This window comes from Eretmochelys imbricata, chromosome 6 (genome assembly GCF_965152235.1).
Source record: "Eretmochelys imbricata isolate rEreImb1 chromosome 6, rEreImb1.hap1, whole genome shotgun sequence".
In the NCBI taxonomy this organism is placed as follows: domain Eukaryota; kingdom Metazoa; phylum Chordata; order Testudines; family Cheloniidae; genus Eretmochelys; species Eretmochelys imbricata.
Window position 1 is genome coordinate 49,238,433 of NC_135577.1, and position 12,741 is coordinate 49,251,173.

Here is a 12,741-nt window from a genome sequence, read left to right on the forward strand (position 1 = left end):
CATTGATGTCGGCACATGGAGGCTTGCTAGTAGCATGCCTTTGGGTTTAGTCTCCTAGCAGCAGCCATTCACATTATGTGGGCTTTCTTTTTTGGGCATTGCCCACCCCTGAAACTGACTTCAGGCATTTTTCATTGCCTGTTCTGCATGAATAGCCACAGGCCTCTTGCCAATTGTCCCCCCTTCTTGAAAGCCAGCCTCAGCCAAAGGCCTTTTCAAGTGTGATCCCAGAGTGCCACACAGGCTTTCAGAGTATTGTTGTTGAGATGAGGGCCCTGCACTGGAAAGTGGGGTCAGAAGAGAAAGCACAATAAGGGGTGATGGAGGCTTCATGCAGTCCTCAGATGCTGGCCTGTTTATTAATTTACAAAACTAATGTTGCTGTCTTTAGAGAAGAGATTGAGTGAAAAAGATGCCCTTTGAAGAGAAGAGCTGCTTTTGATGCATTATCAAAACACAGGTCCACTTATTATATTGATTAAATTGGGGATTTTTGGAGGAAGATACAGAGAATATAAATTCAGAAACATTAATAAAATATTGAAGGTCAGGATATGCACCATTCTTTTCTGTCAATTCAGGTACAATTTATATTAATCAATATTAAGTCTTTCATATTAATTCTGATTAATGAATTAATATTAAGTCTTTAGTCTGAAAACTCTCTAACTACTCAGGGTGCAAATACCTAGCTTACCTCATACATACCACACAAGTTATTAGCCAAGCAAGCATAACAGTGAGATGTCTTTAGCAGAGATGGCTTTTTCTCACAAATGGAGTAGCCAAGTGTTCAAACAGAATCTGTTTTTTCTATGGGTGTGCTGGCTGGAACCTAGGGGGACTGTGCACTCTGGCCAAATCTAATACACACACGTGTGTCAGAAGAAAATATTTGAAGGTTGAACTGTGAAAAGGCCTCAAAACTAGCCTCTAATTTGGCTCTTGCAATCGGTTGCGGGTGCAGTAAACTGTGGGTGTGAATTATAGGATTTAGTTGTCTAATTTACCAGTTCAGACAGGGCTAGACTGAGATCTAATTTATAGCCTTGTTTAAGGTGCAGTGTACAAAAATCACTCTAAGAGTAGCCCCAGGAAGGAATTGTGCTTTCATGGTTCCCCATTGCTGCAGGAGAAAAGCAAGTTATGTAGCCTTTTATGGGGCACTGTTTACATCTCCACTCATGCTGGTTTGGTTTTGCTGACCAGCCAAGGTTTCAACACAGCCCACCCCCTACATTCATTGCTTGCATCCTTGCTCACGGGAAGGAGTGGAGACTCTACAGAATCTACTTTCCCCACAGCACCAGATCAATGATGCAGGCAAGTTGTACATGGAGGTGGCTTATCCTCTCTTATGGCCCTAAGCAAGGAAATGAGGACAAGTGTTCTTACCCACAGACAATTAGATGCCTACATCTGTCATTTACAGAGTCATAGACTCACAGACTTTAAGGTCAAAAGGTACCATTGTGATCATCTAGTCTGACCTCCTGCACATTGCAGGCCACAGAACTTCACCCGCTCCTGAAATAGACCCCCAACCTCTTGCTGCGTTACTGAAGTCCTCAAATCATGGTTTAAAGACTTCAAATTACAGAGAATTCACCATTTACACTAGTTTAAACCTGCAAGTGATCCAGAGGAAGATGGAAAACCCCCCAGTGTTTCTGCCAATCTGACCCAGGGGGAAAATTCTTTCCCGAACTCATATATGGTGATCAGTTAGACCTTGAGCATGTGGGCAAAACCTGCCAGGAAGATACCTGGGAAAGAATTCTCTTTAGTAGCTCAGAGCTCTCCCCATCTAGTTTCCCGTCTCCAGCAGTTGGGGATTTTTGCTACAAGCCGTTGCCAATGTAGGCTACATGCCATTGTAGGCAGTCCCATCATCCCCTCCATAAACTTAGCAAGCTCAGTCTTGAAGCCAGTTAGGTTTTTTGCCCCCATTGCTCCCGTTGGAGGCTGTTCCAAAACTTTACTCCTCTGATGGTGTCCATAACTGAGTGAAGATGTGTGAGGGATGACATTTTGGCCAACACCCAAGATTGAGCTGTGGACCTCCCGAGCTAAAAACATGAGCCTCTACAGCTTGAGCTGAAGAGAACTGTACCAGAGGCATATCCCTTGTGGACTGGGCAAAAAGGGGGACATGTAACACATGATCAGTGTGTTACAGATGTAAAATTAGGAGCCAGTTTTAGAAATGTGACCCTACATCCACAAGCGGATTTTAAGTGCTTCTAGGTATTTACATCGAAGAGTAACTTTCATAATAAGACAAATTTTCAAAACTACCAGATTGAAAACATAAATCTGTCCAGTCTTCCCTTGTTTTTCGTAATCTGTCCTACCATGTTTGTTAATTATGGAAGGTATTTAGAACTTGCCCTTTGTTTTTCCCTTCATCGGTTCTCCAGTAGGGAAGTTAGTGGGCCTTATGCTCCGCTGCCTTGAACCTTGTGTAGTCATTTATACCTAGCAATATGAATGCCAAGTGGGTGTAGAACACTAATGACAGAACCTACATGGAAGAGATAGCAAATGATGACACAAGGCAATGGACAATCAGGCCCATGAAGCCAAAGTCCTTATAACCCATTCATTTTAATAGCAGCATCAAACGATATGGCAAACACAGGATTATTTATCCTTTCATAGCATGATGCAGCAGGAGAAGCATCTTGTGATGGGGAAAGCTTTTATCTGAAAACAAATATTGGAAGTAATTTCAAACAGAGGTAGTCTAATACTATAAAAATTAACAAACACCATATAAAAACAACAACTCTAAACAACCCAGTAGTATTTTGCCAGTACTCAGGGAATTGGTTTAATTGACTTTACAGTTCACAAATTCTCAAAGCTTCAAAATCAGTCCCTATGAGTCAATCAAATAAACATATTCAATATCCAATACATATATCTGATCATGAATATAAATATTTGACATCAAATATGTGTATTCTAGCTATTAGAATACATCGGTTACCAATTTTGAAGTATGATTACTGAATACCAGTGTTCAGTTCTTTGCAAATGATATTGTTTAAGATACTCCTGGGATATTTTCAAATACAGAACTCACTTGCAAATAACTGGACTGATTTTCAAATGCTTTTGTGTAGCAACATTAAGAAAAAAACAACAACCCTCACCAAATGTTGTATTTAAATACTATTTGACCATCTGAAATTTCAAAGGAAGTAGGGAAAGACTTTTGCTATAAACATTCCCCTTTTTCAAGTTTGCTCTGATTTGAAAATGCACCCTTAAGTTACATGTAATAGATCTGATTCTCGAGCCTCTTATACTAGTTTTTATGCCCCTATAACTCCCCAGAAGTCAGTGTAAAACTGGTTTAATGGAATGGCAAATCAGGCCCTGTAACTTTCCACTACAGTAAGCTATGTCTTCCTCCTCCCATTGACAGTTAGATGTAAAATATTCATCCATTGATTATTTCCTGAGGTTACACTGCTGAGATTGTCAATCAGGGATGAGAGTACCTCAGAACATTAGAGGTTTTCCATCCCTCAAACTATATTTTGGGTTCATATGAAGTACAGCAGCCTTGCAGAATGTTGCAACCTGTAGATTGCACTAGCAGCCATGGCACAGCTCTGCAGCCTGTGGTGAGAAATCTGTCCAACTTCTGTGGAACTTGCCTGAACAAGGCCTGTTTACTTTGGCTTTGCATGGAGGAGAGGATTGGTCCCCTACATAAGCAACCACAGGGAATGGGGTGCAAATAGACATGCACATATATTTACAGCTTTTTAACATTAATAAAAATAACCACAATAAAAATACTGTAGTGTAAACATGACAAGTGCTGGTCTCATGAATTATGTTTCTCTCCATGTCTTATGAACTATAATAAGTGGTACGAATACACAGAAAAAGTGTTCAAGCAAACATAGCATGTTCCCTACAGTAATATTGAGACATAGTAATGGGGATATATTCACACAAGTGTGCGGGACTAGATGTTGTGGGAACCTAAAGGTAGCAAGGACTAAGAAAAGACCTCTTATTAAAATATTAGTTATGGGGAAATTGTAAAAGGTTCAGCATTTGAGTCTGGAAAACCACCCAATATTCAGATGTTATTCTAAGCCTGTGTGATCTCATTTACTGTATTTGAGAGGTGAGAATTGAGCTTGATATCACATGAGAACAAGGCTTCTCCTAGTATTTTAGACTTCTGCTTCTGGTCCCATTTAAAAAACAAAACAGGAAGTGCTAAACTGTGCTATAATGAAATGCTATTTAAAAAAAAAACGGAAACTTTGTGACTATAAAGATGGTTCAGTTAGAATTTAAGGCAACAGTTAAGGCCATTTTCATTGTATCTTAAGCAGTTTGCCTTTCCCTATATGACTACTTAAGTAGCAACAGGGTCAGATCCCAATGAAAAGGGGATTTTCATGTGTTGGAATTAGATCCCCACATAAAGTAATAGACTTTCCAATGCATTTTTCTTTTTTCTCAGTAGTGTTGTGCTGATCTCTATTCCTGCATCAGGAACTAAACATCATTTGTAATGAAAAGGGAAGAGGGGAATGAACAAGTCAAAATAAATTTCTGAAAAAAAATAAACAAACCTGTCTTCCTTAATTAGAAAGAGAATTTTCTCTTCTCTCACACAAAATAAACAAACTGCATGAGAATATTACATCAAAGGGAGAGCAGAGATATTGTGGTTTCTGTGGACAAGCGAGACAGACTGAGGTGGCCAACATTTGAAGGCTACATTGTGGTATTCCAGGGGTAGGAGAGGGAGATTTTGGAGTGCTGATGAATTTAGTCAGGGATGAGATACTGTTTGAATTTATTCTACAAAACCATATCTGGATTATCATTTTTTTATACTATCTTGTATCAGTGCTAAAAATCTTGTATGATGACTGTAAAATCTTCCCTGAAAGGGGACTTCTAGGTTATATTGCAGTATGGTGCTTCCTGACTGATAGCAGGCGTTGTTGCTCTTCTACTTGCATATAATCTGCCACATTAGATTCAAGATCTCTCTCTCTCTCTCTCTCTCTCTCTCTCTTTCTTTTACTCTATATTCTAGCATATATATTTTCTATTATAATTTTCAGAAGGGATCAGCACCATAACTAGTGTAAGATTTTCTAAATTTCAGACCTAAATATGTAGCTAGATTTCCAGAAGAACGTCTGGCCATAAGCGTTACAGTGGGAACTCCTGGCTGTGAAGCACTTTTGAAAATGTGTCCCTCAATTATATACATAAATGAGAACTAAACTCTTTCGAAAATCTTTTCTCTTGTGGTTCCTGAGTGCCTGAAAATCTGGCCTCATTAGTGTATTCTTTAGTGCCATAAATGTGTGTTTCTAAGGTATGGCTCTACCTATCAGTTGGCTGATGTCTTCTCCCTGCAACATATTTTGGATTCAATCAGTCCCTAAACTCATATCTGCAGATTCACATCAGTATGCCTTGTTAGTTCAAAGAGCCCCATGATGGTTTACAAACACAAAATGGTCTCTCTAGTAATTTCAAATGACTATTTCAAGTAGTCTTTATTATTAGCTGTTGGTTTTGTGAATTAGTGTGAAATGAAACCAGAAGCATATCAGAAGAGCAATGGGAATGGAGAGCCCAGAGAGAGAGAGAGAAATCCAAAACAAAACTTTTTTGGATCCAAAAATGGATATTTCAACACTGTTCCATCTTGCGAAAACATCTGAAAGATTTTCTTGTTTCAGTGTGGAATGAAAACAAATTTCAAAACCTCAAAATTTGTTGTGAAACAGAACTGTTGTCCTCCAGCCAGCTCTGGTGATATGTGAATACAGAAACCAAAGATTCTGTAATATTACAGTGATAACATTTATTGTAGCCTTCTCCTCCCTCTGATTTGTAGGCATGAATATTTCATAAAAGTTTCAAAGATTAATAAAGTTTTTGATATTGGGCTTTCCAAAGAAGTCCCCATCCTAACATCGGAGGAAAGATCCAGTTCAGTTAATCTGCTCAAATGCACACATGGGTGTGCATACCCAATTCCCATTAACTTTCAAGAGGAGTTTGGTGCCTGACTCCTCCTTGTGCCTTTGAAAATATCCCCCTACTTTCATTGCATTTTGTCAGGAAACCAGACCTAATGAGGCAGTGTAGAAAATGCCGTTGCTGTTCCAACAGGTTTCCACAAGACATTTGACAACCCCTCCCCCCCCACCCCTCTTTTTGTTACTCTCTGGAATGCAGATATTTTGGTTAATTTTCTCCAGCTGTCACGAAGTCTTACAGGAAAATGACCTCGTGGAGTGACCACTTCCCTTGTCTTGACTTAAATAGGGGTTTTTTTCAGTGCTTTCACCACATCATCCACATCACTGTCTGAAGCCTGTAATAAGTCAGGAAAAAAGAAAAACTAAACCATCCATTCCATTTAAAAAAAATTATGAACCAAACCTGGATGCTTGAAACAGTTTCATCAGTATATATTGCCATTTCAGATCAGTTCACTTAGCCGAAGGTTAATGTTATTAGAGTCCCACATCTGTAGGGAGATACAGCATTGGGAAATCGTCATTGAATGTGTACTTCCTTTGGGGATATTATTTAACATGCAATTTTATTTGACTCAGAGAAATACGACATTTTAAGAGTCTCAGCAAATTTGGGAAGCAAAATGTTCTTTTGTTGGCTTTAAGCATGAACTATTCAGAAGAAAAAAACCCTCATTTGGACAAACCTATAATTCCAGTTTAGTTTACTGAAGTAGCACTATCAATAAGAAAATCAACTAAATTCCATGTGATGAATACTCTGACTTATACAGATTGTGAGGCCAGATGCATACATTTTGAATGATGATGGTATATTAAATGGCACAGAAGAAGAAAGGAGATATATAATAAAAACAAAGTGCAATGCTTTTGAACTGGCTTAAATCTGTTGTCTTGAGCCCTGATCCTGCAAAGACTTGAGATCAGTGGGGCTACTTCTGGACATAAAGTTAAGCACATGCATAAATCTTTGCAGTATGAGGGACTTAAACCCCAGTTTTGCATAGAAAATCTAATGGGCAGACCCCTGCAGCCTCACAGATCTGCTGAAGTCAAGCTTGCATGGTTCTCAATGCAAGATTGAAATCTTAGTTTGTAACAGGTCTCTTTCCTATTCTTGGGTGGACTCTTTTGTATTTCCTCATCAGGTAGTTCCTCTTCTTCTGACTATCTTACTTAACTAGCATGAGTACCAGGTTAGCTGGGCTTTTATAGCCCTGAGGACTTCCACTTTGCTACTCTTCCCCTCTCCTTCTGCATTTTGCTTTGTATTTTGAGACTACCCCCCTTTTCTCCCTAATTTGAATGTAGCTGGGTATGAGAATATCTGTCTTGCAGAGTTAACAAATGTCTCATTTCACCTGCAGAGCAGAACTCACAGACAGGTGGTTAGAAAACTGTTACAGCACCAGAACATCTGAGATAGAAGAAGGAAAGAAAGATGGAAGCTGCAAATTGATTGACTAAATTTTTTCTATATACTGATTGATTGTTATTCTAAAGAATTCCACATGAGATTTCTAAGATGTGTCTAGATGAGATATACATCTGAACAGCTAGATGAAAGTATTTCAACCAGAACACAACTGCAAGTCAACCCAGATATATTTTTTTTTATGTAATGGCATTTCAGAGGGTAGGGATTCCTTTTTTATTTGCAAGGAGGTATAAATCATTTCCACATTTTAATAACATTTGAAACTCCCTGTCTTATGTTTTTAATCTGTGCCCTATTTCCTAGATCAGTGGTTTTGAACCTGTGGTCTGTGGACCCCTGGTGGTCCGCAGATTATGTCTAAGATTTCCAATGAGGCCCACACCTCCATTTAAAATGTTTAGGGGTCTGCAAATAAAAAAAGGTTGAAAACCACTGTCCTAGATATTGTCTATTGCCTCTTGAGCAATTTTCCTGAACAGTGATTTCTTCAGATCCTTTGACTTTGTGATATATGTGTGCTATATTGAGACAGTATGTTGCTTGTTGTATTTGTGGTTTATTTCTGTAACCTCCACAACTATTGTGAGTTGGGCTTTTAAATGAACTGAGCCATTATTTTCAGATTAATTGCATAATTACACAAAGTTTTATGTATAATTTCCAGCAGCTGTGCTGTACAGAAGTTTAAACAAAATTTTGAGTGATTATTGAGGAAACTGATAAAAGACGGATTCATAAAAGGGCAGGTGTTGTATTATAATGACAAATCAAGATATACTTAGGGTTCTGCAGCCACATGATGTCTATATAAGAAGGGAAAGGAGCTGGAGGGACGGTGAGGTGGAAGACAAGGCGCTGGGATGGAAGGGAAGACTGGGACAAGGTTCTGAGTTGGGGGATAATGGTACCTGGAGCTGGGGGCAGATTGGGGGGTGGGTCCTCTGGGGGAAAAATAGAAATGAACATGTAATTAAAGACTGTATCATAATGCATAAGCACAAGGGGGCAAATTAAAGTTGCAAAAACAACCATAACTCTGGCATTTCTTAATTTCTGAGTGCTTGACTTTGAAACCTTAATGTTCTTTTAATGTAATTTTTGTATGTATATAAAACTATATCAAAATATGCCTTATAAGTCTTTAATTACATGATCACATACTAGAGGGAGAGAGAGTGCATCTATCTTGCTGTAATTTATTATCTAGCTGTCTCTCTATCCATGTAGCTACAGCCACTTAGATGCCTCAGTGATGAGCTTATACCTCACTCGTCATCATAGATATATGCCACAATGGTGGGTGAAGTAAAAGAACGTAGAATATATCTAACTGAAACAGATAAATATATAACTGGCTGTGGTGTTCAATAATCAGGGGGCCCAAGGTACTTGAAATAGATCCTCTTTATTCAGTGACCCATTCCAACTGCCTCTGCATAACAGAACGGGGGCTTCTGCAGCCCCTTCCCAGACTTCCTGTCTCTAAAGCAAACCCACTTAAAGGTACAGCTCCCCAAACCACACTAGCTAGAGTGTAAGTGCCACAGCTTCACTGCTGTTGTTATTTGAATAACTAGATCAAAGCCACCTTGGGTATGTCCGCATGCAATGCAGTTAAGCCTCAAATTGCTGTGTTGACAAACCCTGAGAAGTGGTCAGCTGTGTACCCTAAGCCCTACGCTGATAATTTACAGACGAGATTATCCTATAGCTCTAGTGGTTAGGAGATGTGCTTTTTAGAACAACAGTATATAAGTTCTGTCCCTGCTGTTCCTGTGAGGGGAAAGTGGCCGTCATTTGAAGATTAACAACATCCATGAAGTCCTTCTTAATCACGGATTTGTTATAATATATGATAGTTTTGGGACAACAGTTCAAGAAAATGATTTAAGATTAAAAGCCAAATTCTTCCACCTTTGCTCACATTGAATACTTTACTATACAAACAATCCCATTTGTTCCAGAAGGACTGCTTGTGCAGTAAGGTACTGAGTGTGAGTAAATGGGACAGGATCTGTCCCTTTATGATTACCTGTTTGAATGCGCTGGAAAATTCATCTTCCTTTTGCAGCTGAGATCTGTGAAGTGCCACTACCCACACATCTAAAGCATGAGGATTGCTGAGTCCATTTAGACTTAATAATAGTAATAATGTTACATAATGGACCTGTATGCACAACCCTGACAGTCAGATCCAAGCACATGCCTGCTGTATGCTGGATGGAAAATACTAGTTATTAATAACAATATTAATATTAATAACAGGTATGAAAGAGATAATAGCTGGTCCCTTGGAATGTATACCCACCAAATATTATCATTAAGAATTCTTTTGCTTCCCCTTTTAAAGAGAGGAGCATAATGTCCAACTGCCAGGTTTCTAAATCACCTGACAATGTGAAAGGAGGTTTCCGAGTCATTCCTCCAAGCAAGAAGGTTTGTTATTTGAGCTAGCTAGATTACTACATTATTTCAAAGCCTTCATAGGTTCTGTCTGCACATAACTGTATAAACATCTTCCTGCTAGCTTAAATAGATTGCTTTGTACTCTATAGTTCAACCTTCACTGTATGTTTGAATCTGGAATGGGGGTAAGTGGAAAAGGAGTAGATTATGACTCCCATATTCCTAATGGTGAGCAATTACTCACATAGGCCCTGATTCAGGAAAGCACTTAAGTATGTGCTTAACTTTAAGTATGTTCTTAAATCCAGTTGGATTTAAGCATGTCCTTCAGTAACCTTCCTGAATAAGGATGCTTTCCTGAATTGAAGTCATATGTAGTCCTATTGAAATCAACTGGATCCACAATTGCTCAGACCCCTGTGCCATTGATTTCACTGGCCATCATATGGCCTTAAGTCTAAAGGGCAGCTCCTACTCCTATTGAAGTGCAATGGCAAAATTGTCTTGAATTGACATTGACTTCCAGGGTACAGAATGTGAGCTTTTCAGGGCAAGGGCTCTCTCTTACCACGTATATCAACAATGCTTGGCATGGTGGGGCTCCAATCTTTTTTTAATAATTTCCAAGACAAATAATAAATAATTTAGGATAATTATTTTTGTTCTATCTCACCCTCCCTGGTCCATCTCAATTTGCTATGTATTGTCTAGGAAAGTTGTTTCATATATAAAATGTAATTTGTTTGGTTGTTAAGTAGAGGAAGAATAAAAGGTGTTGAAAGTGACTAGGTCTTATTCCTGTAGGTCTTGTGCGTTTTGAATCCTTTCAGCTTAGTTTTAGGTGACAAACTGCACAGCTGTAATGCCTTACATTTACCAGCCTGCATATATGAAAGATGTGTAATGTTAACCAAGCCCCTTCCCGTCCCTCATGGAGGACCACCCTGCCTGCAAAATCTCCAGGGGAAAACACGGCGTGTCCTGATCAGAAACTGCCTTTGTTGGCAGAAATACAGAATGTTGCATTAACCAAAACAGCATATTTTTTTAAAAAATTGATGGCTGTTTTTTATTTAAATATTCATTTTACTTGTGTAAACGGATCTCATTTGGTCTTTACATCCCAACATCACAGGACTATCTGAAATCCTTGTTTACATTTAGCAGTGGAAATTGTTTCAAGCTTTGCACAGAACCTTCAAAAACTGATACACACTGAGCAGAAAATGTGCTGGATCTCCATCAGTAGTCCCCTAAATGGTAATTTTCCTTTGCATGGCCTTTCATGTGACAGAATTTATGTAATCCTTAATCCCTGCTGATAGTGAGCTTTTTATACTATGTAGAAATTGTTATGCTCTCTGTGTAGACCCCACATTACGTGCACAGTCTGGGAGCATCTATGTTTTCAGTACCTGTCTCTTATAGGTTAGATCATCCCCTATCTGCCATTACTGGTTAGGCAGATAAACACTCGTGCCTATTGAGATCTCTGTTGCAGACCAGTCTCCACTAAAATCTTTTCCCTCTACCTCTTCTTTTGTTTGTATTCACCCATCACTTTTTGTCTAAATCTTAGATTGTGAGCTATTTGGGACAAGGACTCTCTTTGTGTTATTGGCTTGTACAGTGTTTATACAATAGGTTAGATCCCTGGTTAGATGCAACCTCAATATAAATAATAACACTACTTTTCTGAACACAGCCACTTGCTACTTATATACATATGATAAGCAGCGGTGGTAGAAAAGGTTAGTTTCTAATCTCCGTTATAAAGAGAAAGCCTGGAATAATTGACTCCAATGGAGCTATCCTGGATCCAGAATAATTCCAGACCTGAATTCAGAATTTGGCTCCTGGAAACCAATACTTACACCACCAATACAGTCTGAGGAATGTAAACCTTAATAACAAACATACCTTAACACTGCCTCTCTTGTTCCTTCTTGAATCATGGATATGTTTCAAAAGTAGCTTCCTGCTTCAGCCATTACTCTATGTACATGTTAGCACAGAATAAAATAAACTACACTAGACTGTCTAGTTCAGCTGGTAGAGCACAAAACTTGTAGAGCCAGATATTTCTCTCCTTTAATGTCAGTGTAACTTTATTCATGTTTATTATTGGTATTTATTATTTGTATTATTGTAGTGTCCAAGAATCCCTGTCATGGAGCAGGACCGACAGTGCTAGGTATTGTCCAAACACAGAATAAAAAGGCAGTCTCTGCCCCCACAGAGTTTGCAATCTAAGTATAAAACAAGAGACAACAGATAGATACATACAGACAGTACTTAATGGAGCTACTCCTTATATACACCAATGTAGATGAGAACAGAATCAGGTCCTTAATCTCAGGGTGATGGGCTTGAGTACCACATATAGTACATGTGGATTTTTACAATCATGAGTTGATATTTAGAGAGGTGGTTGGCCAGTGATTTAAGCATTGGACTAACAGACAGGAAGTGCGGAGTTTTAATCTCAGGTGTCACACAGGTTTCAGAGTAGCAGCCATGTTAGTCTGTATCCGGAAAAAGAAAAGGAGGACTTGTGGCACCTTAGAGACTAACAAATTTATTTGAGCATAAGCTTGTGTGAGCTACAGCTCACTTCATTGGATGCATTCAGTGGAAAATACCGTGGGGAGATTTATATACACAGAGAACATGAAATAATGGGTGTTACCATACACACTAACGAGAGTGATTCGGTAAGGTGAGCTATTACCAGCCGGAGAGCCGGGCGGTGGGGTGGGAGGGGGGCAGAACCTTTTGTAGTGATAATCAAGGTGGGCCATTTCCAGCAGTTGAAAAGAATGTCTGAGGAACGGGGGTGGGGGGGGAATAAAC